This window comes from Callospermophilus lateralis, chromosome 8 (assembly GCF_048772815.1).
Source record: "Callospermophilus lateralis isolate mCalLat2 chromosome 8, mCalLat2.hap1, whole genome shotgun sequence".
Lineage (NCBI taxonomy): Eukaryota > Metazoa > Chordata > Mammalia > Rodentia > Sciuridae > Callospermophilus > Callospermophilus lateralis.
The window spans coordinates 108,231,989-108,259,971 of record NC_135312.1 but is presented as its reverse complement, the minus strand read 5'-3'; the positions used below and the strand labels follow the sequence as shown (position 1 = coordinate 108,259,971).

Below are 27,983 nucleotides of genomic sequence, written 5' to 3'. Positions count from 1 at the left end.
TTATATTCAAACTCAGGACTCTTTATGCCTACAACTCTGTGTTTTTATGATGTTAACTTCATTACAATCCCTGAAAGTAAAGCTATGCCTTTACCAAGGCAGGATTTCATTAGAATTCAAAATAATTAGCAGAATGGTAAATAACTTTTCCATTTTTAAGTACTTAAGGATCCCTAGATGCTAAGGGACTCAAAGGATTAGCCATGACAATGCCAGATGAATTGAGTTGCAGATATGCTGGGAAGTTTACAAATATAAGAACCAGCTCCAATTACTGTCTCTCCCTGAAGAGCTTTCATTCATTTATTCATTTTAACCTCAAAACCATTCACTTAAATTGTTCCTGATAAGTCATTACTCATTGCTCTCTATTACTCTCAAACTTCCATCAACTTGCACTCAAAAAGCTCCAAACCACTAAATTGATGACAATATTTTTTTCCTGAGCTTCTTGATATACTTTACTTAACTGATTGGGGCTGTTTCTCTCTTGCTGCAATCTCACAAAAATTTCATGTATGTATGGTCAATTTTTTATATATTTATTTTTTAGTTTTAGACACAATATCTTTACTTTATTTTTATGTGGTGCTGAAGATCGAACCCAGTGCTTCACTCATGCCAGGCAAGTGTGCTACCACTTGAGCCACATCCCAAGCCCTATATGGTCAGTATTTCTAGAGCAGAATCTATAATTAGAAGAGTCATCAAAGATGGCAATTACTCAGGAATTGGACATTGTGATCAGGCCATGGCTTTGTAAAGGACATTTATATTCACACTGTCTTGTTAAGGAAGCACATAAGATGAGGAAACAATAAGAAACAAAAGTTTGAGATCAACTCCAATTTAAGTTTATATTTTCCCAATTCTGACTATTAAATTATCAAAATGATTAGAAAGTTAAACTAAATTTTAGCTAAAAGAAATTAGCTTAGCTTTTTTCCTTTATGCTTCTAAAATATTAATAAAAATATACAACTATTTCCTTTCTTAATAATTAGAAAGCAATTTGCTAACATATAATTAAATTAGTAATGATGTTTCATGGCGTTGCTAGAATTTAGGGAGACAATTGCTTAACTTTGGAAATGTTTTTAAAAAGAAATACTCCCATATATTTAGGTTGATAAGTTAAAAATTATGTTTCTCTCACTTTTGGAATATAATAAAATTGATAAAAAATAAAATTTCACCAGACAAGATGAAATAAATTGAGTTTTATTCCGCACAAAAGGAAGATGAGATAAGCTATTTTATTGTCTCATTTTTAACTGTGCAATCAGCTTCATGAGTCACCAAGCTTTTTCCATAAAAGGTAAATATTGTAGAACACATGGCCATGGTCACTATTCAGTTCTGCTACTCTACTGCATCAATTACAGATAAGAGATTAAATGGGCCTGTGTGAGTTCCAATAAAACTTTATTTATAGAAGCCAAATACAATCTGTGGTCACTTACCTAACTTGTTTAATTTGATATATTTATTTGCTTAGTAAATCTATTTTTGAAGAAAAAATTATTCCTAAGCCCCAAATCTCACCAGTTTGTTGTGACTGTATAACCTTGATTTATGGGGACAAAATTACTCATCTGATATTTTTTGGTTTACCATTTTACTCCTATATTTGAATCCTCCCATAGGATACTTATTAGCTGTAAATAATAGAATTGGCAGGTTAATTTGTTTAAATTTTATGTTATATTTTCTGATCTTTTATGAATATTTCACAAAGAAAATATTTTATAGAATCTCATTAGAACATTATAATATGAAGTATAAATATATGATAAAAAAGTGAAGAAAAATAATTTGTTTTTATTTGTATGTGATACTTACACATAATAGTGGATCTCATTTTTAATATTTTTAGTTGTAGATGGACACAATACCTTTATTTATTTTTATGTGGTGCTGAGCATGCAAGGGACATGCTCTACCACTGAGCCACAACCTCAGCCCCCATGGATCTCATTTTGACCCAACAATACATACATGGAATATCATTAATTCCATTGCAGTTCCTAGTACTCACTCGTTTCCTTCCCTTCTCCCTTCCCCATTTCACTTCCTATCTTCTCTAGGCCTTCATTCTATTTTTTATTGTTTTTTAATTGGTGCTTTATAGATATGCATAAAGGTGAAATTCACTACGGTACATTCATACATGTACCTGGCATAATTTGATTGATTTCATTGTGCAGTTTTTCCCTTTTCCTATTCTTCTTCTCTCCCCCTCTATCCTCTTCTTCTATCCAATCTCTATTTTAATTTCATGGAATCCCTCATCTTTTTTTTTCTATCTACTTATTTTGTTCTAGTTTTCAGATATTAAACAAAAAATTTGACCCTTGATCTTCTAAGTCTGGCTTATTTCACTTAGCATGATATTCTTCAGTTCCATTCATTTACCAGCAAATGACATAATTTCATTCTTCTTTGCGGCTGAATAAAATTCTATTGTGTAAATTTAGCACATTTTCTTGATCCATTCATCTGTTGACTGGCACCTGGACTGATTCCATTCTTTCACTTTCAGTCGGTGGATGTCTTTGCCTGTATGTTGAGTCATTTGTAAACAACATATAGTTGGATATTTTTAATCCATTCTGCCAATCTATTTATTTTGGTTGGAGACTTTAGACCATTTTTATTCAGTGTTACCACAGGGAAATGATTTTTATGTCCTTCATTTTGATTTATTCATAATGCATAATGCAGAATTGACTATTCTGCTAATGCAATTCATCCCTATGTTGGATTTTATTTTTATTTTTCATTTCTTCTGTATGAAGTACTTCATTTACTATATTTTGAAGTTCTGGTTTAGGGTTATGAATTTTTTTAGTTTCTGTTTGTCAAGGAAGGTTTTCATTCCATCTTCATTCTGTAGGATATTTTTTGCTGGATATAGACTCTTGGTTGTTTTTCATTTTCTTTCAGGGTTTGGTATGTTCTCTTCCAAGCCCTCCTGGCTTTTAGACTCTAGTCTGAGAAACCAGAAATTTTAATTGTCTTACCTCTAAATGTGACCTGCCTTTTTCCCCTTGCAACTTAAGAATTCTATTCTAATTTTGTATGTTAGGATTTTAGTTATGATGTATCTTAGGATCTTTTCTGATCTTGCCTATTGAGGTTCTAAATGCCACTTGTATTTGGGTTTTCATCTCATTGCTAAGGTTTGGACAACTTGCTGATATTTTTTCATTGTAAATGTCGTATACCCCCTTAGTTTGTATTTTGGTACATTTTTCTATACCAATAGTTCTTATATTTGGTCTTTTAATGTTGTTCCATATTTATTAAATACTCTGGTCATGATATCTTAACATCTTTTCTTTATTGTTGATTTCATTATCAAGATTATATACTTTATCTTTGTGACCTAAGGATCTGTCTTCTATGTAGCCTAATATATTGATGGTGCTTTCAATTGAATTTTTAATTTTATTTATTGAATCTTTTATTTCTAGGATTTCTGTTTGGATCTTTTTCAGAATCCCTATCTTTTTGTTGAAATGATCTTTCATGCCTGTATTTTTTTCCCAGTTCATTTATTACATATTCTTTTAGTTCATTGAATATTTTAACTTGAACTTTCTAAATTCTTTAACTGATGTGTCCTCTACTGTGGTGTCAATGGAAGCAGTTCTTGAAGTGTTGTGGACTATTTGTGGTGGTTTGTTCCCTTGCTTTTTTATATTGTTTGTCTACTGATCTGCAGGATGATAATCTCTTTTATTTTTATGTAAGGGTATATTTAATGGGCTTCTTTCTCTTAAGTGTCCTAGTCTGGGTAAATATCCAAATACCAATATTTCCCCTCAATGTGCATCATCTAATATCAGCAGCACTTTGAGAGGAGATGCTAAATCCTATTAACTACAATCACTTCAGAGGCAGAGCCATGTACTAATAAACCTTAGGGAAAACTCTTATTGAAAATGATCAGTTATTGTAATGTGGTATAAAATTGCAATATTCTTGAACAGGTTGAGAAATTAATTATTAAAGAAAGTAAAGTTACTATTATACTATGTAATGGTTGCAGGAGAGAGAAAAAATGGGCAAAGGAAAAATAAATAGAAAAATATAAAAATAATAATACAAACAAAGATAAAAAGGAGCAAAAGAGATGAAGAAAAGATTTAAGGCAAGAGCAGCTTATACAAGAGGAAAAAGACTGAGAAGAGCAAGTGTAAACCCAAGTTAGTAAAATGAAGATAGAATGATTCCAGTCAATGCTTCAAAATATTAGGAGAAATATAAATGGGTTGAGGGCTGCAATGCCTCTCATACTCTGAAATATACATAGGAAATAATCTGTTACAGGATGCAGTCTTGTATGCCATCCTGAAGTAAAGCTCTCTGTATCCTGCACTGTCTAATCCAGTGTTGGCTTCTTGTGTATATTTCAGAGTATGAGAGGCATGATGTTCTAAAACAGGTATATTTTAATATGTTTGATGTATCACTGGATGGTCTGTGGGGTGTTTAGGAGCTGCTGCCACCTCAGGAGTGCAGGTTGCAGGTTGGTGGCCTTGTGTCTGGGTACTCTGGGTGGTGACTGGTCTGTGGGATGCTTCTCTATAAGCCCCTTTGTGAAGTCCACAGCTATTGTACAGGGTCTTCCCCTGGCTATTGGGGTTATTCTCAAGAACTGCCCTCTGTGGGTCCATGTGTCTGAATGAAAATTGAGTTGACAACTCAATTTTCTGATAACTCTGGCACATACAGGTATAGACCCTCCTAGAGGTGCTGGAACACAGGAGCTACTTCTCTGGTTGTTTTCCTGGTTTCTCACCAGCCAGTGCTTTTCTGTCAACCCAGAGGCCTAAGTCTGCAAGTTTGAAGAGTGCAGTATCTGCTTGCTGTTTCTGTTGGATGTTGGGAGTGCAGGGTGAAGCGTCCAGGGTTATCACTGAGTACACACTTCCCTCTGAAAAGGCTTCTATATAGTGTCATAGAGCTTTTTGACTAAAACTGTGGGGCCTATGAATGCAGGCTCTCTGTGGCTGGTCTGGAACGCAGAAATGTCTACCCTGGCTAACACGAATCAACAAGCTACCATTTCTGTAACTGGAGTAGAATGAAAATTTGCCCACCTTCATCTGAGCTCTTATGGCTCATGGTTGTGAATCATTGAGTACTGTCTCCACTCTGCTTGGCTTCTTTGTAGAGGTGCTATATTTTTTTTCTTTTTTCTTTCTTTTTTTAGCATCTGATTTATATAAAAAATGCAGAAAACTTTTAAATGGGACAAAATATCATTTTCAAAAAGCATGAAGAAATGAATATATTTAACCATACTCAGCTCATCATAGAGCAAATAATTCACACTATACAAATTATTTTATATGCTATAGCATGTTTACTGAGTTAGCAACAGAGAAAGTTGGTCAAAGGAAAGTAGAGGAACTTTGTCTTGTAAGATCAGACATTTGGCATATACTCAATATTGTATCTATGGTTAAAAATGTACCTGATAGGAACTCCAGGGATCTTCCAGATTCTTTAAGGTAACAGTCAACTGTGACCACAATGTAACACTTGTTCTGAGTTACTTTTTGTTCTAAGCAGTCCTCTGCATTGGTTCCTTTGTGTATTCATGATAATTGTTCAAATTGTGGATTCTTTGTGATCCTTAAAGCTACTCAATACTTTTGCCCCAATTTCTCAATTTCAGTCATTACCAATCAGTTACACAAGGGATACACTTGGCATACAGACAGTCCATCAACAACTGCATTAAGTCCAGTTTGGCTTTAATGGAAAAATGGATAAAGTTGGTAACAACCAGGATATGATAAGGTGGGCTCAGGTGTGTATTATATTGGAAGAATAAGCAGGAAGGGTGTTGGGGGACTTCTCTTTCCTTTGGTGCACTGGGATATTTCTTTTGTTTATTTTTAGGTTTTAATCCATCCTTTTCTTTAAGCCTCTCATCTCTGAAACTAAGCATTCACTTCAGGGTCACATACTTCCTTGCTTTCTTTTACTTCCCCATGTTCATGCCTCACACCCATTTCTTCCTGATCAGAGATGCTATCCTAACACCTGTGGATCCTATGTGTGCAGACTCTTTGCGGGCCATCTGTAGCACAGAGTCCTCCACCTTGACTACTGAAGATCACTAGGGTTTTACCAATCCCCATGATGGAGGTAGGATGTTTATTGATCCTTCTTTGCCTGAGCTCCTGGGAAGACTATGTGAAGAGCTTGGTTAGGGTTAGCATTCTGGGGCAGGAGGTGGGGGGCTGTTGGGGGGCATGGTTAAGTAACCCTCAACTAGCAATAATCGCTTTACAGTTTTTTTTCTAGATGTATTACTGAGACAACCCATTTCGGAGGCATTCGGCTCTATTACAGTCTGAAGGTGGGGAGAAGCTGTATCGATTTAACTGCCCTTAGTGAGGTTGGCCAGTTATGGACTTGAAATGGCAACCTTGCCCCACACAGGGTTCAGCCTACAATTTGTGCTAAACTGTGTAATCTGTGCTGCCCTTCTTTTGTTTTTAACTTGGTGTGCTTTGCTCTTCTTCAAAACTTTTTTTAAGGAAGTAACATTATGGGATGTTCCTCTCCTTCTTTCCCTCTTTGGTAAACCTCTCTCCTAACCCCTCTCTGATTAGGGTCTGAGTTTTAAAAAAATTTTTTTAAGTGTTTTATTTTCTGTGCTGGTAACCAACTCTCCAAGTCTCAAGCTGTCCAATATTGAGTTGTAGAGTGTTCACACTGTCATCCCTCAGTCAGAACAGTCAGCTCTTTGTTCACTGCTTCATTTCTGGACTGTAGAGGAGTCCAAGGTTGCTGCCTAGATCCACTCTGCCATCTTGCTTAGCTGGAGAGAAGTTGAGTGAAGGCAACATTTTGACATGGTTAAAGGTATATCTGCTAAATAAGTCACTGAATTAGATTTAATTTCATAAAAATTAGTTAAATGGGTTTTAATTGTTGATTCTTAAAGGCATGATTAAACGAAAAACATGCTTTGAAAGATTAACAGTAAGTGCAGAAAACACTATACATTGTTTTTGTTTGTGTTTCTTGTAGCCTATTTAAGTTTTTCAGGGAAAGATAAAGTTGTTAAAAAGTTATAAATGAGAAAGAACCTTAAATCTAGCCTTATTTTATTTTTCATTGACCAAGTTTTAAAAAAGAAGCAAATAACAACAACAAAAGCAATTAAATAAGCAAAAATTCAATGTTAGATTTATGCATTTTGGATTTTCTTCTGGAGGTCTTTTAAATTCTGTGTTAGCTTTTGAAATCACAAGAGGTGTACAGAAATTGTTTAGGTAATAGGATTGTTAGTGGTACAAAACAGATATGAACGCATCTTATTTTAATTCTACTTTTATTTCTTCACCCTTGTGTTTTCACTCATAAGAAATAGCAATCATTTTCTCAAAACTGTGCAGTTATAAAAGTTTTTGTTGTGCCCTGTGTGGAAAATGAAACTACCTGACCAGTTGAGGATATATTGAGATAATATATAGATTAATATTTTGTCTGGAAACATCTTTTCAGTATAGGAATAATTATCTGGCTCAGTACATTTTATTGGGGACTTTTGTCTATTCCAGATCACTGCAAAAAAAAATTGATTTAGCAGTTGTATTTACATAACATGATATTTCCAAATGACTTCACCACTATTAACATGTTTTATTCTTTCAAATTCTCTGAAGTAGTTAAAATAGGTAGTCATATATCTGTTTTGCAGATAGAGATTGGCTCCAGGGGGGCTAAATGATGCATACAAAATCAGAAAATTAGTTAATGATGGATCTTAAATTAGAACCTAAATGTCCTTTCCTTTCTATTGGATATACAGTCTATTAAACTCCATTACAATTAATAGTCCTCAGATGTGCACACCACAATGCACTCTATGAATGTGCATCTAAACATAGCAAATCGAGTCATCCTCCAGTGTGGAGGAGGTGGTGCAATTCAGAAACACTGGACTGAGACACAGTTATCAAGACTAGGAGTGGAAATGATAAAATCATAGACAAGGAAAGAACTTTTAAAGCAATTTATCTAATAACAATTTTAAGGGCAGGACAAATAGAGCCTGGTTCTTAAAAACTAGGGTAAAAATAATGAGGCTTTCCCATGGCAGTAAGCTGGAGGGCAGAGATCTGCTGTTCTCATCTCCATATACCTGGAGAGGTCACAGAGACAGTTTCCTGAATTCTCTATAAAGTCATTTAGTGAGAATTTTCTCTCTGAAGCAGATAGAGCCTTGAGTTTACAGTGGGGAAAAAGTTAAACTCATTTGCAGTTCTTACTGGCTAGTGAGCAAAGACAAATGACATCAATACATACACCCCATTAACCTGATTTGTTTAGTCTTGAGAAAAGGCAAGGCAGTTTGCCATTGTCTGGGAATTTTTTCTAACAATTAGGAGTAATCTGGGATAATCCTGAAAGAAGGAATGATGTTTATTAATGCCATTATTAGTCCTCCATGAAAAAATTTTTCTATTTTGGAATAGTCTTATGTAGAAAAATGTCCCAATACTTTTCAAGCAAGTTATCACCTTGGCATGTGGTCATTCATTTCCAAATGCTGTATCACAGTTTTATTGATTTGCTTGTGGAATTTTTAAATTATTTAAAAAATTTGTTCAAATGAAGGATTTGGGGCAAATATTAGGTCCATTTTCAATCATTGATCTAAATCTTTTTCATATATTATTTCATTTAATTTTTGTGACAGTCTTATGTTACTGTGATTATGCTCACATTACTGGTGAGGAAACTAAGTTGAAAATAGATTTTTAAAACTTTCAGATTTTGCAGTTGCTAAGCAGATGAGTTGAGATTGAAATCTAAGTCTAGCTTCAAAGCTCATGAGCTTGCTTATTACCCTATTGACAGCATTTATTTTAGAAATTCAAGGCCTGGACAGCAGAACAGAAAAACTGACAATACAAAGTAGTATAGTTGTCAAACATATAGCATAGACAGCAAAAAGTAGACAATTTCTGAGTCACAAAACATGACCACATGATTACCAGAATCTGGGAAGTATGTAGGGAGGAAAGAAAAGAGAGAAGATGGTTTGTGGGTATGAGAGTGCAGTTGGATAGGAAGAATAACTTCTAATATTTTATAACACAGAAGGATAAATGTGGTTGACAAGAATTAAGTGACTATTTTTTAATAGCTAACAGAATTTTAAGATTTCTAACACAAAGCAATATGTCTGATAAACCTTGATCTGATAATTACACAATACATGCATGAATTAAAATTCCACACTCTCCCCTATAAATATGTACAATTATTGTGTGTGAACTTAAAATATATATTAATAAAAATAAAATAAAAAGGTATCTATGATAAAAAGGTGTGAGGGTATAAAGCAAAATATGTCTCAGTTGAATCTTCAAAATTAAGAAACATGTAGCTGGATGGAAAAAGTTGGGTAAATTACAACAGAGTACTATCTCCATAGAAGTACAATGGAGAAACAAAAGACGACCCAGAGGTGGGAATGTTCAAAGGATATTCAAGAAGTAAAATAGGCAAATCTAATAAAAATAAAGACATGAAAACACAATAATATACATAAAAATGAATATAATCAAGGTTCCCATGTCACTGGAAAGATGGGTTTTATTACATTTAAAATATGTTTCTCCTATGAAAGTCTAGAAAATAATTAGCCCTTTTTAGATGAGAATAAGGAAGATAATTGACCGGCACCATGTTAATGTAATGGTTGGTATGGAATAAGAATAGCTATTATGAAGACAAACAATAAGTGCTGGTAAGGATGTGGGGAGAAAGGTACACTCATACACTGCTAGTGGGACTGCAAATTGGTGCAGCCAATATAGAAAGCAGTATGGAGATTCCTTGGAAAATTGGGACTGGAACCACCATTTGACCCAGCTCTCCCTCTCCTCAGTCTATACCCAAAGGACTTAAAAACAACATACTACAGGAACACAGCCACATCAATGTTCATAGAAGTACAATTCACAATAGCTAAACTGTGGAACCAACCTAGATGTCTTTCAGTAGATGAATGGATAAAAAAATGTGGCATATATACACAGTGGAATATTACTCAGCAATTAAAGAGAATAAAATCATGGCATTTGCAGGTAAATGGACGGAATTAGAGAAGATAATGGTAATGAAGTCAACCAATCCCCCAAAATAAATACTGCATATTTTTTTTTTGATATAAGGAGGCTGATTCATAGTGGGATAGGGAGAGGGAACATGGGAGGAATAGATGAATTCTAGATAGGGCAGAGGTGTTGGAGAGGAAGGGAGGGGGTATAGGGTTATAAATTATGGTGGAATGAGATGATCATTATTATCCAAAGTACATGTATGAAGACATGAATTGGTGTGAATATACTTTGTATACAACCAAAGATATGAAAAATTGTGCTCTATATGTGTAATAAGAATTGTAATGCATTCTGCTGTCATATATAAATTTTTAAAAAGTAAAAAAAAAGTTTTAATAAAATGAGAAAAAGTTATAATCATGATGAACTATGCTGGTGCCCCACAGCTTGTCATCCATAAAGTCCACGTCAGACTATACAGTGAGACTAACAAATAGCAACAAGGTGGTGAAGCCCAGACATCAGTCCTCAGGTGTCCTCACATCTCAGGGTGAATGAAGGAGCAAAGGGCTTCCAGGTTCTAGCACCTCCTCTGCACTGTTGGCAAAGAGAGGATGCCAAGGCTGTCACACAGTGTCTCCATCAATAGACCTAAAGAAGACTGTCATCCCATTTCTAAATCAGTACTTCTTCCCTCTGCCACATCCTGTGTTGTGCTTCTCCTTACAGACTCACGGCCTAGCCAGGTATTGATAAGGCGAAAATTTGGAACTCATGATACTAAAAGTGACCATAGAGAAGGAAGGGGAGTAAAATTAAGGCACTGGGGAATCTCACCAAAGCTGTCCTCTCCCCCAGTGAAACACGGTTTCCATTTCCCACCCATGCCTGTTTGCTAGAAACAAAGAAAGCATTTCCTTTCCATGTACAAAAGGAAACTATAAGTAGAGAAAAATAAAATCTACTCTCCTTGGAAAGAATTTGAGTAATAATAGAGGCTTGGCATATTTCCATAAAAATGTGTGTTTCCACAGGAAAAAAAAGGGGGGGATAGGAGTTAGATATTTGTTCAATCTCACATATTATATTTTCAGGTATAATTCAGGTCTTATAAGGAGACAATGAAACGATTCAATTGCAGACACCAAGATGCATTACTACAAAATGCCACTGATATACCATTTCCTTTATAAAGACTGGATTTTTAAGCAATTCTGTACCAGTGTATGGAATAGAAAACTAAGACCAGGGTACTTTACCTTGACCTCCTGATTTAACCATGAAGTCACAATTATTGAGCAGCCACACCAGCTCATTGTAGAGCCATCTCTGTAGGTCCAAAGGGGAGAAGATGCATTACAAATGCAACTATCAAGCAAACCTCAACAACCACTCCTAAGAACACTTTTGTATTTTTCCTACATTGTTATACATTATTATTCTGTGCCTTGAACATCTCCATGTGAATGGGACATCAATACCCTAAACCAATCAGATTCACAACCCAACCATTCATCTTTTGCTCAATCATCACCACCATTACTACTTCCTTGTTTCCTAGTTCAGGTAATGACAGCAATCTTTTCCAAGGCTATAAAACTCACTAGCTCCCAGTTCCCAGTATTAACCTCATCTGTCTCTTTCTCTCACTTGTCCCTCAGCTTTTGCATGTCTCTCCTTCCCACATCTACACCATTTTTATTTGAGGTGGGGGACACTATCACTCCCTTTATGACTTCCAAAACCACATGGGCTGAAGGCTGAGGCTCCATGGACAAACATTCCCCTACCCCTGTCCCTCTTGTATGTGCTGGAAAATTTTTTGTTGTTGTTGTTGTTTGTTTGTTTGTTTGTTTCCTGAATAAAAACAATTCTACTAAAAAAAAAAAAAAAGACTTAGTAGCATCTTTGCCGCCTTCCTCTTACTCACTACCCATATTCAGATCACAAACCTGTCTCTCTTTTCTACCTCTCCTACCAGGACCTTAATTCAGATTTTAACACCTTACCTGAAAAATCACAATGACCTTATAACTTTGTCTCCCAACCTCTTGTCTCCCTCTTTTATTATCTTCTTCACACAACTGTCCACAGTCGGCTTCCTAAATCTTAGATTTGATAGTAGTAATTATCTGTTTGGAACCTTTCTTTGATTCCTCACTGCTAACAGCATCATGTCCTTGGAAAATTAAGGTTGCTTTATGTTATGAGGCTTTCTAAAGGTTGGGAACAAAAGGGACAAAACAAGATACAGGAAAGAAAAAAAAAATTCAAAATTTACTAAAATATTTTTACTTCAAAATTGGCTCTGTATTTTATTCAGTTATGTTTCATGGATTTTTACAAAGCAAGCTTATTTAAGGAAAAATTAGTTTTTCTTCAAAGACAAAGAGAGAATAAATTAGAAACTAGTATGAGTTATGTCATGGGCGAGCTCACTGCCGCTGAGCCACAACGGGATAAAATGTAGATTAGACCAAAGCGTTAACTTTCCTGAATTTACCAACTATACTGTGGTTTAGAAGAGAACATTCTTTTTCTTAGGGTACATATATGGTAACATTAAGTATTACCAATATTACCAAATGATTCACTTAACTATAACACTGTGTGTGTGTGTGTGTGTGTGTGTGTGTGTGTGTGTGTGTGAGAGAGAGAGACAGAGAGAGAGAGACAGAGAGAGACAGAGAGAGAGACACAGAGACAGAGAGAGAATATAAAACAAAACCAATTTGTCAGGATGTTAAAAATTGATCAATCAAGGATAAAGAGTCATTTTATTTTCCCTGACAGAACATCTATCACTTTTTGCTGCTGTGGACAACCGGGAAGCCTTTATCCTCAATCTTAATCTCTGTTTCTAATCACTGACGGACTTGAAATCCCTGAAAATTTGTTGATAATTCTGTCTCAAGAAACATGGGCAGTGTTTGCGCAAAACCCTTCTTTCAACCACATGTTTGTGGTCGCTGTTTAGTAAATGGTTATTTCTCCTTGATAGATGTACTGTAGTTCATTGTTGCTGTAATCTGTTTTTAGATTTATTGCCTGGTACCTCCTGTATGTTCTTGTGAAATGGGCTTTTCTGTGTTTAAATTTCCTCTTCTGCAGAATAGGAACAGTTGTATAATCACTAGATTACATATAACTCTAAGGTCCTTTCTCTTCCCAAAAAAATCTCTTCCAGATTTTACTTCCTCAATCTTCTTAAAATTTAATTATCTTACCCACAGCCTTTCTGTATCACTAGGGAGAGAGAAATGTTATTTGTTCATGATTGAGATGAATTGACGTCTGTGGTCATGCTTGTTTCTTTCTACATAATTTTAATTTCCTAATTGAGCCTTACATTGAAAGAGGCTTATCATAACTAGGATTCTGAAAATACCAACTCATGCCTCAGATTTCTTACATTCTTCCAAGTAGAAGAAAATTGTTGAAATAATTGATTAGATGCCAGCCAAATGCTTTCAATTTTTAGTATTTCTCCACGTTGGCTTGTGCAGTCATTGTTACACAGGTTTGCTGAAGGACTGATTTGGCATTTGTTAAAAAAAATATATATATATTCAGCATCCCGAAGAAATTATGTACAGGACCATGGGCTGCAATCTTTCCTGTGGTAATCAGTGCTTGTTTGTTTTTTAAATGGTTGGATAAAGAATGCAAATATGTTTTCTCCTCCTTTTCTTTCCCAAGGAGACTCCAAAGGACTGAACATGAATGCAGCCGAGAAGCTGCAAGTTAGTAAGCATGTGGGGTCTCCTTGTGATTCACAGGGTCTGAGGGCTTGGATGATGGAAGTCTCACAGATGGCTACTCCAAAAGCTGCAAGTCTGCCAGAAAAATAAATAGGTAAGGGTTCAGAGTTTATTTCATCAGTTATTCTCATAGACCCCGGGGTCCTCTGCTATATCTAAAAAGATTTCCTAAGGCAAAAAAATGAAACACTCATTTTACATTTAATTAATGTAAACAATATACACGTATTAAGTACTTATTTTATGACAGGTTTCGGGATCTGTAGCACAGATCTCTACTCTCAGAAAACTTAGAGGTTATAAGAAAAATGTTTCCATTAAACATGATATTTTTTTAAAAGTACATTAATCTGTGACGATGGATTTTTTTTCAACATAGTAATCTAATCAAAAGAGATGTGTAAATGAGAAAATGACAAGAAGATAATGCTTTTTTTTTTTTTTTCAAATAACGACTACTATTGTTCTTGGAGATACTTTGAGAATAGTCTTAAAACACATACCGAGATTGCAAGCTTTCTTCTAAGTGATGTTCTTAATATTTTTATACATAGTTTAATTTACTTTACCCCTCTACAGAAGTTTCCATGTGGAAAATCATACATGTATTTCCAGATTTCTACATAGTCAATATGTTAAAATACAGGAAATATTTTATTTCCTACTGTGACATTCAGCCAACTTCAAATTTTTGAGCTGGTGTTGACATTGTTAATCTTCCTACACAGATGTTCAGGGGAAAGTTTCCAAAGCAGAGTAGGAAAAACTTAGTGTCACCAAAAAACTGACCTTTCCTCAAACAATACTGTCGCTGTCTAACTACAAGTTCTTCTTGGTGCTGTAAAAATTTTCATAATATCATATAATTTTTCGACCAATAGCAGTTTTTGCTTTCTAAAATATTCTCTGCCTATTTCTTCCTAAGAAACATTGTCTTTCAAAGCAGAGCTAACAGAGAAGATAGCATTATTTTTAAAGTATGAGTTAATGAAATTGTGTTATGCTATAATAATAATCAAGTATAAAATGATTGTTGATACTTTTATATAAAGTCATTTTGTATGTTAAACTTAAGTAGAACATGCTCTGCATAAGGGGTATAAATCATTTTTTTTAAATCAGTTAAACCTTATCAATTACAAAATAGCTTTGGAGAGGCTACCCTCACCAAATTAAAAAGAGGTTTGTTTGTTTTTTTTAACTGTAACTTAATCATAAATGACAGCCCAATTAATAAAGTAGGCAAGACTCTGAATAGACATTCTCCAAAGGGATATATAAACTGTCAAGATGCCTACTTCCTGAGCCATAGGAAGGTGTACATCAAAACCCTTCCCCCCCATTAGGATGGCCATAATCAAAAAAAATAGACATGACAAGCATTTCTAAGGATGTGAAGAAACTTAAACCTCATCTATTGTTGGTAGGGGTGTAAAATGATGTAGCCATTTTGGAAGACATTTTAGCAGTCCCTCAGAAGGATAAACATTGAGTTACAATAAGAACCAACAATTCCACTGCTCAGCATATACCCAAGCAAAGTGAAAACATGTCCTTACAAAAATTTTTGTAACCAGAGGCTCAGGAGGCTGAGACAGGAGGATAGTGAGTTCAAAGCCAGCCCCAGCAACAGTGAGGCACTAAGCAATTCAGTGAGACCCTTTCTCTAAATAAAATACAAAATAGGGCTGGGGATGTGACTCAGTGGTTCAGTGCCTCTGAGTTCAATCCCCAGTAACAAACAAACAAACAAACAAAAATTTAATTTAATTTTTTAAAAAACTTTTGTAAGATTTTCATAGTGATATTCTTCAAAAATGATGATAATAATAATAATACCTCAAATGTCTAGCAATCATTAAATAAATAAATAAAATGGGTATATTCACAAATGCAATATTTTTCAGCAATAAAAATGAGTGAAATATTGCATATTCATACAACGGAATTTTTTCAGCAATTAAAAAAAGTGAAATGTGGATACCTAACACAATATGGAGAACATTAAAAGCATTATGTTACATGAAAGAAACAGTCACAAAAAACTACCTATTGCATGATTCCTTTTATATAAAATTTCAGAAGAGGTACATTTATATAGACAATAAGTAGATTAATAATTGCCTAGGTCTGGAGTAAGGAAGACTTTTGAGTGACTGCCAAGGAGTATATGGCTTCCTATTGGAGTGATGAATCATTCTGAAATTATTTGGTTACTCCAATCTATGAATCTACTAAAAAACCACTGCATTGCACACTTTATTTTTCTTTTAACATTTTTAATCAACACATTAACATTGCACATATTTATGGGCCCCCATGTGATATTTCAATATATGTATATATCACATAATTTTTTTAATCAGGATAAACACATCCATCTTCTCCAAAGTCTGTAATTCAGGGTGAACATATTCAAAATCCTTTCTTCTCCATTTTTAACTGTATAGTACATTGTAATTATGTATAGTCACCCTATTGTGCAGCACCACACCCGAATTTCTTGCTCCCATCTAATTTAGTTCCTGTTGATTGACCTTTTTCCTATCCCTTCCTATATTCTACTCTCCTCGGCCTCTGTTAACCACCATTCTATCCTCAACTTCTATGAGATCAGCTTTTTAGAATTCTTATGTGAGTGAGAACATATCATATTTTTCTCTCTGAGCCTGGTCTATTTTACATAACATGATTTCCAGTTCCATTCACATTGTCATACATGATATAATTTCATTCTTTTTATGCCAAATAATATTCCATTGTGAAGATGGAGCACATTTTTTTAATCCACTCATGTATTCATGGAAATTTAGGTTGTTACCATTTCTTGATTATTTTGAATAGTGCTGCATTGAACATGGGAGTGTGGATGTCTCTTCAAAAAGCTGATTTAAATAGGTGAATTATGTTATGATCAAACCTCAGTAAAACTGTTAAAAATATCTGAATTATAAAACATTCAAAAGTACAATTCCTTTCTTTTCTAATAACACATAATTCAAAAAAATAATTGGAGAAAAGTTGCTAAATGGAGTTACCATTGAAGCGTATAAGATTTGCTTATTATCAATATATTAATTGGTTAAAAATAATTCTGTTGAAAACCCAAATATAAAGTGATTTTTTTCTTTAAATAAGTTAAACATTTCCTAAAATATAAACTCTTAATTTGTCACCTACATTTTTTTCTCAGAATCATTGAGCAATTATCAGTTTAACAATGGCATATTTGACACAAATTTTCATCTGTTGCAGTCTGTATTGCTAGAGCTCTACAAGAATATTGTTTAGATTTTCATTTAAATAATAAGTTATTATCTTCTAAGGTTAGTGCTAGAACATGGCAATTATTATACTATTGCCAAAAATATTAGAACCATCTATATTCCTGCATAAAACTCTCAATGTATATATAGTAAGCACAGATGTTTAAAAATCTGTTAATAAAAGCAAGTAGCATGAATTGAATAAGTTAATATTTTTAGATACTTTATTCAAATACTTTGGTTATTCTTCTTAAATAAAAATGTTCTGCCAGTTTAGCCTCTTCTAAAATTTGCAGTACATAAAATGAAAGGAAAATTAATTTGGTTCTAAGAAATTGTTTTAAAAATAAACAAGCACCTTGGCCAGATGTGATGCTAAAAGGATGTTTGTCTCTTTGCAACTCTCTGCAGCAAATAATATGTTAGATCAAGAATGATCACTTCGGAAACAGGCTGTGACAGCCACTCTGCATCACTATGTAACTGCCTGAGAGAGAAAAGAGTTTGCCAAGCGCGAGTGTGCTAGCTAAAACAAAACTAAAAAGCTCATCTGGAACTAAAGAAACAAAAATGAACTAAAATGCACACTGAATCTTGGGGGGGCAGGGAAATACTCTGAAATTTTCACACACAAAGAAATATGTAGGTCACAAAGGTATTTATTTCACTCAAAGTTTGTTTCCTCAAAGACTGAAAATCACTCACAAATGCTTAACTCAGGAATGGTTTCCATGGTGACATGGAAAGCCCAAAATGGAAACACTTTTTATAGTTTCTTCACCCACATAATAAACAAAACTGTCTAGAAATAGTGGTTACTGCCTAGAATATAATAGCCACAAGCAATTCTAAAAGAAAAGAAATTTTATTAGCAACAAGGAAATGATAAATCACAGTATTCTAAAGCAATCAACCACAAATACTGGAACATTCATGAGTTTCTATCTAAAAATAGCACTTCCACATTACCTCAAGTGTCCACGATATTGATAACAATAGTGGACTCTTCCCTTTCCCTTCATACAACTAATGTCAGCTGCTGAGATTGAGTCCAACCAAAGAGAACTGCTGTGCCACTTAATTATTCAGCAGACATGCCCTACAAACTACAAAACAGTTCATGAAACTAAATTTACATGAACATTTCTTTTTTTTATATGTTTGACTACACATGAGGAATGAAAGGTCTGATTACAGGGCACTGATGAAATGCTATTTGACTCTAGCCTCTCTTAATCTGTATTAAGTACTACTCTTTCCATTTCTCTTCTCTTTCATTTAATGGAAAGGAAATTGCTACACTATTTTGTGCCACCAACACAGGCTTCCTAAGTAGGTGAATTACTACAATTATGCTGTTTTATTCTGGATTTCTCTAGTTTCTGTCTCCTTTCCATATTTGAAAGCAAAACAGAATATGAAGAATGGATTATTTGAGTTTCACTTGATAATTCTCCTTGCTCCCATAATCCACCTCTCTCCCAACTCAACTCTAACATCTCTGCATAATTTAAGAAGACTGAAATATTTTGCATATCTTTACAGGAGTCCAAATTGTGCTACCTATTAGCAGACAGAATTTAGTAGATTATTTTGTTATTTCATTAGCCACAAATAATGAATAAATCTAAGAACTAAGAAATAGTTTACTGTCTTTATTCTATACTATTCAACACAATCAAGAGTCTCCTAGTACCTAACTATTTTTATTAATGAAAGAGTGAATTCAATTCTGTTATTATTTATTACATGTCAAGTGTTAGATTTCTTAATACAAAATCTGATTGACTATATAAAACATCCTTAATAAGAGTTTATTTAAAGCAGGGTTGTTCTGTTCATCTGTTTTGTGATAATTTTCTTCATCCTAAAGATACTAATTGGGTTGATCTTTAAATCTGGAGACCATTGGAGTACCTGTTCCTTTTATTAACAAAGAAATTTGGTGATAGCAAAAGAAGTAGACTCCCACTGAATTAGGACTTATTGTTAGAATAAGAGTGAAAAAATATGCCAACAAAAAACTCATGAAAGGCAGAGGATGCAAAACAAAACCACTAACAATGAAAATGAAGTTTCTAATTGTGAGCAAGTAAGTTGAAAATAAAAAAAAAAAAACTCTGACAGAAAATAATTCAATTCAGACACTGTATTAATGTTTAATACTTGCAAGCATTTAGTTTGCATTACATTTGGGGGGATTTCCACCTATACACTTCTATGCACTTATTCCTCACAGGCTATAATGAGTGACACATGTACACAATAGTAAATCTCATGTCAGTGGTCAGCATCATGTTTATAGTCATCATTCACAAATGTGTAATTTCCTTCTCCCATTTCCCTGCTCCAGTAAATGTGGGACCATGTCTCTATAGATTAGTATGCATTTTCTAGAATTAGATATAAACACAATTATAAAGTATATAATTTCTTTTTTGTCTGGCTTCTTTCCCTAAGCATAATTATTTTAAAATCCATCCATTTTAATTCTTTTCAGCAGTTCATTTTTTTTTTGGCTCAGTAGTATTACATTTTATTGGTACAACACCACTACTTTATCCCTTTACATATTGGGAGACATTTGGATTTTTTTCAGCTTCTGGTTATGACAGATAAATCGGATTACAAATCTTTGAGTAATTATCTTGGGTTAATGCATAGGAATACAAAGATTGGCTCATATGGTAGTTGTCTATCTTTTAAAGATTCATCCAAACTCTTTTCCAAATTGGAACAATCATTTGACATACCTATCATCAATGTATGGGTATCCCAGTTCCTTTCTCCACATGCTTGCCCAGACTTGGTATGATAAGTCTGAAATTGTAGTCATTTTTACAGCGTCTGGAGTAACATCTGTCATGTGGTCTTAACCTACACTTGCTTTATAATTAATGAGTGAGCATCTTTTCATATGCTTACTTACCACTTGTAAATCTTCTTTTGTGGAGTGTCTCTTCAGATCTTTTGAACATTTTTATTGGGTTGGAATTTTTAAAATAATTATTGAGTTTTGAAGGTTCTTTACATATCATAGGTAAGTTTTTCTATTTTCTCACAGTATACTGATAGTTCTTTCATTCTTCAAAACAATTTATTCAAGAACATATTTTTAAATTATGACAAAGTCCAATTTATTATTAATAAAATTTATTAACTTTCTTCTGTGCTTTTGGCGATCGAAGATTATTTTTACTAATGCAGAGTCATAAAGATTTTTGCTGTGTTTATATCAATAATTATTATCACTTTACTCTTGACATTTAGGTTTCTTTTAAGTTAATTTTGCATATGATGGGATGTAATACAGATCAAACTGCTGTTTTGTTTGGCTTTGCTTTTCACACTAGAGATATACAGTTGTTCCATCACTAACTGTTGAAAAGATTATCCTTTCTCCATGAAATTGTTATTTCATCTTTGTTAAAAATCCATTGTCCACATATGTGTTAGTCTGGTTCCAGACTCTCTTTTTTTCCATTGATATATTTATCTCTCTTTATGGCAATACCACACTATTCAATTTGTGTGCTTTCATGAGAAGTATTTAACCCAGGTTATATTACCCTAAATTTGTTTTTTCTCAAACTTATTGTGACTATTCTAGGTTGTTTGTCTCCTGTGAGTTTTAAAATCAGATTGTCAGTTTCTGCAAACATACCTAACTGAGATTTTGATAGAAATTACATTTAATTTGTCCGTGAATTTGAGAACTGGCATTTAAAGATATATTTTGTCTTTTATTTAGGTAATCTTTAATTTCTTCATCAACATTTTATAGGTATCAGTAAATGTACCTTTCATATCTTTTGTCAGATTTATGCTTAAGCATTTTTTATGTGTTGATGGTATTGCAAGTGGTACTCCTTATGTCAATTTCTGATTATTTATTGTTACCAGAAAAATACAATCAATTTTTTTTGATTATTGAACTTACTTTCTACACTCTCCTCAAACTTTTTATTTCTAGTAAAGTTTTTTTGTAGATTCCACCAAATTTCCTACATAGACTGATGCTACCTGCAAATAAAGACAATTTCACTTTATTTTCAGTTTGCATTTTTTTCTCCAAAATACCAGCCAGAACTTTCCACAATATTAAATAAACTGGTAAGTGTAAACTGTAAACATCCTTCTTTTTTTGTCTTCTCCTCCTCTTCTGCCCTCCTCCTCCTCCTTCTCCTCCTCCTTCTTCTTCTCCTTCTTCTACTTCTCCTCCTTTTTCTTCTCTTTATTACCTAGTCAGTATGGCTAGAGTTGATCTTCTTTGGGGGTTATTTAATTTCTCTTTTATTGATTTTATTTTGGGGTTATTTAATTTCTCTCTCATTGATTTTTATTTCATTGATATTCACATGGGTCTTTATTCTTGTATTCAGCTTCTTTGAGCTGAAATTGTTCTGTTTTTAAAAATTTCTTCAGGCAGACTTGAGAACACTGTGTCTTTCAATACTGTTTAAAGACATCACTCACGTTTTGTTATTTGATGTTTTCACTTCTATTCAGTTCAAAATACCTTCTAATTTCCATTTTGATTTTTTTGATCCATGGTTTATTTGTATATGTGTTCTTTGTTTTTTTTCTGTATTTGGGGGTTTTGTAGCTGTCTTTCTTTCTAGTCATGATAATTTAAATCAGAAAAATACTTTATTTACTTGAATCATTTACATATGATGAGACTAGCTTTATGACTGAGAACATGGTTTCTCTTGGTAAATATTCCATGTACATGGTCTTCTGATGTTGCATAGAATATTCTTTAAATGTCAAATAAGTCTAATTGAAAAATAGATATTAAAAAATTAAAAAATAGATATTTTCTATATCCTTGCTGACTTTATACTTTCATTTTAATCACTTTCTCTTACTGCAACAAAATTCCTGAAATAGTAAATTTACAAAGACAAAAGTTTTATTAAGTCCTATGGTTTTAGAGGTTTCCAACCAGGATTGGTTGGTCCATTGATTTTAGGCCCATGGTGAGGCACACATCATGGTGGGAGCATATGATGGAGAAAAACTGTTCACTTCATGGCCAGGATGCAAAAGAGATAAAAGAAGAGACCAGGATTCCACCATCCCCTTTAAGGGCAGACTCCCTTGTTTGATGCTTTATTCTGGGATACACTTAAATTACAAGAAAATAATGTAAGCTTCCTTGGTCTGTCTTTTCTTGTACTTCCTCTATAGATAATAATTTCCTATTTCTCAGGCAAATTCTTCCTTAAATTATAAGGTTTTTTTTTTTTTTCAGCCTGACTGGTGGAACTATTTGCAACTCTGTGTGAGTGTCAGGCACTCTTCTCTCAAATTTTTCAGATGACCATTTCCTTAGTCTTGGATAATTATTTCACAACACATGGTCTAAACACTCCAGGGAGCCATCTCCAGATCTCCACGAGTCTAACCTTCTGCAGCTCTCTACCCTGTCCTGAGGACTCTAACCTCTTCAATCTCTCCAGACCCTCAGTTCTAATTCCTCAACCCAAGGAGTCCATTGGGCCTTACCTGGGCTCCCCATCCTGTACTGCAACCTGGGGGTTGTAAACTAAGAAAAGACTAAATTCACTTTGTTTCCTTTAGCGATCACTGTCCTTCTATGTCAGTGTCTTGAAAACAGTTTATATATATATATATATATATATATATATATATATATATATATATATATTGGCTGGTTTGTTTGTCTATTTCAGTTTTGTCAAACAGGGGATATTTTCAGTGTCTGTTGCTATATTCTAGGCAGAAAAGAATATTTTTTCCCACTCTTTAAAAACACAACCAAAGGAACAAAAGAAAAAGAAAATAGGGCAGAAAAGAGATGAAAATTTTTCTCTCCTTACCCCGTTTTGATAATGTGCAATAGCTGCTTTCTATTGCTGTTGTTACAAATTACCACAAATTTAGAGGCTTGGAACAACACAGATTTGTTATTTATAGTTATGTAGGTCAGAAGTCTGACACAGGTCTCAGTGGGCGAAAATCAAGATGACAACAGAGATGTGTTACTTTCTGGAAGCTTTAGGAGAGAATCCATTTTCTTGCTTCCTCCAGCTTCTAAAAGCCTCCCACATTCCTTGGCCCATGACCATCCTATTCCATCTTCCATTCCAGCATCTTTGCATGATGGTTTTCTGTAGTCACATCTCCCTCTGACCATAGTAGGGGAAAAATGTTCTGCTTTTAAGCACCTATGTGATCAGATTTTGTTCACTTAGATGATCCAAGATGCTATATCCATGTCAGATCCTTGATTTAATCACATCTGCAAAGTCCCTTTTGCCATGCAAGGTAACGTGTTCAGTGTATCTAAGGATTAGGATGTAGATATCTTTAGGGGGTCATTATTCTGCCTACCACAGCTGACATTGGTTGGCTTAAATATTACTGTTCTGTTTACTTTTACACAATGAGAATGACATTCAGGGAAATCCTTTTAAAACCTCTGTCAAATGAAAAGTTTTAAGAAAAGAAATTTTCCAGGTTTTCTTTCTATCCAGTTATTTTTTTAATAAAAAATATGAATTGGAAAGACTGCTTTCTCTCCACTACTCACTGGTAAGCCTTCCTCTCTTGCTCATGATATTAGTTCTTTCCCACTTACCAAGATTGAAATAACAAGGACCAGCAGGTAACAAGGTCTATATATTCCAGAGTGGTACAGTAAGTTTTTTAGCTTCTGCTCCCAAGAGTCATCTCTAACTATTTTTCATAAGGGTTTGTACTGTTTCTCAAACCAATTTTATAAGTAATCATACCAGTAACACAATAATACACAATATTTATTAATTACTCTAAGTCAAATATTTCACTTAATATTGAAATTTTTTTTTGTATTGCATGTGTCAACTTGACTGGGTCACAGAGTCCCCAGATGGTTTGTCAAATAATACTCTGGGAATTCTTGTGGAAATTTTTTTTTTTGGGGGGGTGATGTTAACATTTAGGAAGTACACTTTTAAGTAAAACCAGTTTGTCCTGCATGGAATCAGTGGGCCTCATCCAATCCATTGAAGGCCTGAAAATAACAAAAAGAATGAGCCTCCCCCAAGTAAGAGAGAATTCTACAGTAGACCTTCTTTGTACTTTATGTGTGGTGTTGGCTTTTCCTGGTTCTACAACCAACTGCCTATCGACTTCACCTGCCAATTGTAGTATTAACTATTCCTGGGTCTCTGGCCTGCCAACTCATTCTGCAGATTTGGATTTGTTAGTTGACATAATAGTGTAGGCCAATGCCTTAAAATGAGTTAATGAACAAACAAATATAAAACTATAGTTTACAACAATCACTGTATCTCTCCTAATATATGCACATATATGCATATATTTATGCTATACATCTCTATATATAAATATTTCTATGAGTTCTGTTTCTCTGTAGAGATCTGATTAATACAAGCATAAATGGTTCCTTTGTTATAAGAGGTAGTTACTATCATTGTTTTATTTTAAAAATTTATATTACTTTGATAAATTATAAGGAATAGAATGTGATGATTTGATATTTGCAATGCAAGGTATACTGATTAAATCATGCTAACTAATACTGCCACGATCTTACTTATTTTTCATTTTTTATAGTAAGACATTCAAAGTTACTTTTAGTTATTATATGCAATGTTATTATTGACTTTATTTACTATGCAATAGACTTCAAAACTTCTTATTCTTATTCAAGTAAAACTTTGTACCTTGTCCTTATTCATAAATGAAAAAAAATAAAGCATAGAGAGAGTAATTTATCCAGCATTTTAGAAAGAGTATGAGTGAAGGTAAGACTAAAGTCAGGGAAGCCAGACTCCAGGTCTAACACTCTTGATCCCTGCTTCTTTCTCATTTTCAATACCTGGAAGACAGAGACTATGACTTAGCATTGTTTAGTTCTTTCAAGTACGTGACACAGTGCCAGCTCATAATCATACACCTGGTAGACCAATTAGTTGTTATTTATTTTGTATTTTTTTAACTAATTTAGATAGATTTGATCTCCCAATAATTCCCCCAGTATGATTGGGAAAAGTGAACATGGAAGACATAGCAGAGGATATATCATATAATTGCCATGACATATTTGTGTAAGAGAAATATGATGTCTTATAGTTGGTAGGAAAACTACTAAGCCTTAATAAAACTCCTTGAGATTTGTCATTATTTAACTTCACAGATACACCTATACATATATACTCGAATACAAAATCATAGGCATGATTTATATCTTTTAATATTGAAATAATTAACCCTTATAATATTTTTCATTATGAGAGTAGAAACCAGAGGGTCTTGCAAATTTCATAAGCTATGGACATTGTGGGGACTTTTGACCTGTTTCTAAATACAGGGGAAATAAGAGGCCACACCTCCTAGCAGTCAGTGGGAACATTAAGCTCACAGTCATAATGCTCAGCTTTAGCTAAGTATCTGAGCTTATTTCTGTTACTAAGATATGTTTTTGGTCCATCACATGAGACACCATGACTCATAGGAAGTTTCCTATTTTCATTAGTTTCCTAGGACTGCCATAACAAATAACTACAAACTGGGTTGCTTAAAACAATAGAATTTTATTCTTTCACAGTCCTAGAGGCTAGAAGTCTGACATCAAGGTGTCAGCAGTATTGATTGTTTCTGCAGGAAATTTTTTTTCCAAGTATCTCTCCTAGCTTCTGGTGATGGTCATCAATCTTCAGTACCCTTTGGTTTGAAAATAGATCACTCCAGTGTCTGATTCCATCTTTACTCATTTCCCCATTTGTCTGTATCTATATCCAAATGTCCCACTTCTTAACACCAGTCATTTTGGATTAAGATCCATCTCAATAACTTAAATGAAGTCAATTAAATTTATGCAGACCTTATTCAGGATCACATTCACAGGTGTCAGGAGTATGTATTTCAACACATCCTTTTGAAAGGGACAGAATTATCTTTTTGAAGGGGAAAGAATTTAACCCATGACTCTACCCTATAGCTGTAGAATAATTTATAAATTATGTTAAGAACCATTGAAGTTAGGTTTCTATTTAGATCTGATTATCTGGATACTTTTAGAATTCTATGACTTAGATTTACTCTGAAGACCATCACCTAAAGCATAAAAGCCCTGATAGAAATCATGGACATGTTCAGCTCAAGGATTGGCCATTAATATATGAAATGTAGAATCCTCTCTTCCTCAGTAGCATTTTTATTTTCTTTACCAACTAAATAAGGCCCGTATTCCTTTTTCCCTTGTATTGTCTAGCAGGCCTCAGGTACTCCTACATCTGATTTGTCAATCAATTTGCAGCTATTCTATGGCCTCCTATGAGCTCAACACCAATACCGGAAATTAACTAAGTGGATTATTAGAAGAGATAGACCAAACCAATCATCTCACTATGCCTGGAGGATGAAACTATGACCCATGTTAACCCCCAGTTAGTGACAGCTTCAGATCTTCTTACATATCATTGTACCTAACTTATACCTAACTTATATTTCTGTATCCACCATGATGCCTGCATAACTCACAAAAAAACATACATGGTGCAGTTTTGTTTTGATTTTTGCTTCCAATCCCTAATCAGAAGAAAGGATTTCCAATTTTGTCTCCAGGAGAGAAAATGCCCCCTTTTTATATCATTCAAAGGACTCAATGTACATTATAAAACAAGAAACGTTTCCTCTTTACCTAATAAATAAGCTTATAAGTGAAAGCCAAAATCTCTCTCAGATTCTGTGCAGCTGCTCAACCATCTCAAATTCAAATTTCTTCAGGCAACTCTCCTAGTTCTCAGCATTTCAATTTGCCCAAAAAAGCACTGAAGGGTTTGCTTGGACACCTGCTAATGCCTAGCTTTGAATATAAAAAAGACAGCTACATGCAGAGCAATCATAGTCTTAATCAAATAATGATTTATATCCTTGAAACTGAGCAATAAAAATTCAGACTGATTTTTTTTATAAGTTACACCTTATTCTCTACAATTCATTCAACCTGTCTCCAATTTCCATTTTCTGTATGATCAAAATCTCAAGCACCACATTGCTTTGTATTTGGTGGAATAAACTTTTAAAAGGAAAGAGATTAATTTTGCCTCAACTCATTCTTTTCAAAACAGAGAAAAAACCATAAAGTTTTGCATTGATAAAGATGTTCATTTATTAAGGTAGTTGTCTTTAGTCAGTGAAAGGAAGGACTAAGAAACTACCAAGGGCAAGGAAAAATTTAGTCCCATTATAGATAAAGCAGTATAGTTAACCACATTTTTACTTAGTTATGACACCAAATAAAACCTAAGGATATTGCTAAACATGAATTTTGATGAGAATAATTAGACCAATCAGTTTGAAAAATATCATCATTTTGTATATAGTAACTTGGAGCCCATGACTTCTATCTTCAATATAAAATGTGGTAGCATTTTTTTTCCTAGAAATTGTCAAAAAGCTTTATTTTCGCTTGACATAAGCTTCCAAGAGACACAAAACAATATAACATTCAAAGCAAGAGCTCTGCAGTTAGACTTCCTGGATTCAAGGTCAGATATTCCAATTTATTAAACATATAACCTTGAACAAATTAACCTTTATAAGCCTTCTTTAACTTTTTTGTATATAAAAAACAAATTATACCTTTCTAGCAGGTGTGTTTATGCAGATGTAATGGGATCATACATGCAAAGCATTTGATACAAGAGCTCCAAGCCCCTTCAATCTCACCATCTATATGAGAAACAAGTGTGGTCATAGATACCTCTTAAATATGGGAAGTGGAGTTTTAAGCATTAAAACTGATGCACAGAACGTCTTTTTCTTCTCACCTCCAGACAGGGGCTACCTCCCTATCTAGCCTCCTGAAATAAGTC

At 33.9% G+C, this 27,983-nt stretch overlaps 1 pseudogene; it reads right to left on the bottom strand.

Annotated features, from left to right (window-relative positions):
- Positions 1 to 5,436: 5,436 nt before the first annotated feature.
- LOC143405778 (rRNA-processing protein FCF1 homolog pseudogene) lies at positions 5,437 to 6,010 on the bottom strand (annotated as a pseudogene).
- Positions 6,011 to 27,983: the final 21,973 nt, after the last annotated feature.